Source organism: Octodon degus, unplaced genomic scaffold, assembly GCF_000260255.1.
Source record: "Octodon degus isolate 3935 unplaced genomic scaffold, OctDeg1.0 scaffold00003, whole genome shotgun sequence".
NCBI classification, from domain to species: Eukaryota; Metazoa; Chordata; class Mammalia; order Rodentia; family Octodontidae; genus Octodon; species Octodon degus.
This window is the reverse complement of record NW_004524579.1, coordinates 17,742,114-17,744,733: the sequence shown is the minus strand read 5'-3', so window position 1 is coordinate 17,744,733 and position 2,620 is coordinate 17,742,114. Positions and strand designations below refer to the sequence as shown.

The 2,620-nt window shown below is 44.7% G+C and overlaps 1 pseudogene; it reads right to left on the bottom strand.

The window, feature by feature from the left end:
• Positions 1 to 517: 517 nt before the first annotated feature.
• On the bottom strand, positions 518 to 1,252 carry LOC101589184 (annotated as a pseudogene).
• Between the last annotated feature and the right edge of the window lie 1,368 nt (positions 1,253 to 2,620).

Genomic DNA, 2,620 nt, shown 5'->3' with positions numbered 1-2,620 from the left:
CCCAGCCCTGAGACAGGGTCTTTCTATTCAATTTAAGCAGGCTTTGGGCTCACTGTATAGCCCAGGCTGGCCTCAAACTCACAATGATCCTCCTGCCTTAGCCTCTTGAGTGCTGGGATTACAGACGTGGGCCATTACCCGTTTCAACCTTCAAAATATTTAGAGCATCTTTCTGGAAATACTCCTGCATTGTGTTCCAATTGGCCTCTGGCAACCAGATTTTGGCTATAGCCCAAGACGTCATTGTGAGAATAAATTAAATTCAATAGTAAGACTTTCTAAAAATATATAAATGCAGTCTGTTCTTTCTATTCATTTCTTTTATTATTTGTTTATTCATTTGTGGTACAGAGGATCGAACTTGGGATCTTGTGCTTGCCAGGCAGACATTTAGGCTGCTGAGTTATCTCCCTGGCCCACTATTCACTTCTTGAGGGGGAAAAATGCTTGCGAACAAATCAAGGAAGCCCCCCAAAAATATCAAGATCAGACTATATGTTACAAACCCAAGTCCACCTTATTTCATGGCTTTGATCTGGTTGTCAGTTGGAATGGGCTTTTCCAAAAGATGGCCCACAGAAAGACCAAATTTTTTGTTTTTCTGTTCATCTTTTATCTCCTTTTTCAGTAAGAATCCTGCCTGAAAGTTTAAGTCAAAGAGGCTGCTTGGAGCAAAATACAGTGGTGTCTCATCCCAAATATTCTCCTCCCGTTTCTTCCGTCCTTCTAGGATTTGAGTTCAGACATCTGGTGGAGTGTGCCCAATGCTGTACATCAGTTGAGGTTCTAAGACTTGAAAGCCACAAAAGTGCAGAATGCCACTCTGGAAAGGCCCCTTGTTGTCATACATGGCCTCATAGGTGTAGGCAAAGCCTCCTGTGAGCACTCGATGGAACCAGCCTTTCAGAATGGCGGGCACACCAAACCCCTGCAGGGGGATACCATTCCTCTTGAAATATCACAAGGTCTGCAGCTTCCACCTTTTGTTCAGCCACAATATCCGGGCTCAGGCGGCTTTCTTTATAAGCTAGAGCGGTCTCAGCTGAATATTGAAAGTTCTCAGGGTCCTTTAATGCACGTGTGATGTCCTTTCTGGAAATGAGGGGATTGGAGCTCATGGCGTAGAGGTAGGACTCGGCCACTTCCATCCATTCCTCTTCAGCGCCTCCACGGCAGCCTCCTTCATGGCACAGTTGAAGGACTTCTTCTCTGAGTGAGCCAGTACGATTAGTGCTTTCCTGCTGGCCACCATGCTTTCTACAGAGCGCCACCGGTGGTGCAGCCTCCCGGACGCTGATTGGCTGGTGACCCTGCGGGCTGGGCAGTAGTCGTGCTACCCAGGCTGCAGTCGGAAGGCGTCCGGAACAGGGGATTGAACTCAGGCCTTTGCGCTTGCCAGTGAAGTGCTTATTCCACTGAGCCATCGCCGCGGCCCAGAACCCTGAAATTGAAAGGAGGAAAGCTTTATTTTGCCTCAGAGTTTCAGTAGTTTTGATGTGTGTCTGGCTGGTGTCAAGGCAGAGAGACTCAGGAGAAGAAAGCTGCTCATCTGATTGTGGCCCAGAGCAGAGAGGAGACTGAATTGCCTTTGGGAGAGGCTTGTCCTCAGGAGCCAGGCCTGCAGGGATGCGCCTCCTGCAACCGGGCTCCTTCTCCAGTGGGCTTCCATTCCTCTTTGAAACCACAAGTGGATTCACTGTCTAAGAATAGCATCTCCCAAGGATGGTAACTTTTCTAAGAGGCTCACCCTGAACACACGAGTCCTGAGGGACATTCTAGGTCCACGTCAGGACAACATCTGATCGGTGAAGAGTGGGAGCAACAGAGAGGAGGCTTCAGCAGAACTCTTTGCTTCCTGTTAACTTTTTTTTTTTCTGTAAATCTAAAACTTTTTGAAGTAATAATGTCTACTAGTGCTTTTTTAAAGGGAATACACACAATATGTGACAGAATAATGTCTTTTTTATTTGAGTGATATACAAGATCAAGGAACATGACTCCTAGAGTACCTTAAACTTTTCTATTATTTGACTAAATGTATTGAAGAGGTGAATGTCTACTATGTGCTGATATTTTAACTTTTGTTTTGTAGGAGGAAGCCCACCAAAATCCCTATAGTGTGTGTGTGTGTGTGTGTGTGTGTGTTTGTGTGTGTGTGTGTGTAGGAGAAGTGATTTTTAACAATTTTCTCAGCTTTAATCCTGAGAGAAAGGAAAACTTATATATTATGTTCCATAATGAAAGATAATCATCCTTTGCTCAGCGATAAAAAATAAAGTTGAGACAACTGACTAAAGGAAGCTGACATTCCTAAGGGCTGAGTTCAAGCTGTGGACAACAAAGGCCTACAGCTCTTTGGAGCTGTTCGGGGACAGCAGTGGGAGGCAAGACAACCGAGCAGGCACAGAAGGCCGAGTCTATGCCGCCCACCCTAACGAACAGCTCCATTTACTTGCTTTGTATTTCAGCTTTAAGCATATAATTTTCTTCAAACAAATGCTTTCTTGCCAAGAAAAATAATTAGAAAACTGTTGGTGTAGAGATTATGTTTTGAAAATTTAACCAAATGTAATAAAGGCATGTGTCAGAAAATCAAATCCAGGAACAACTGTGTAGAAAA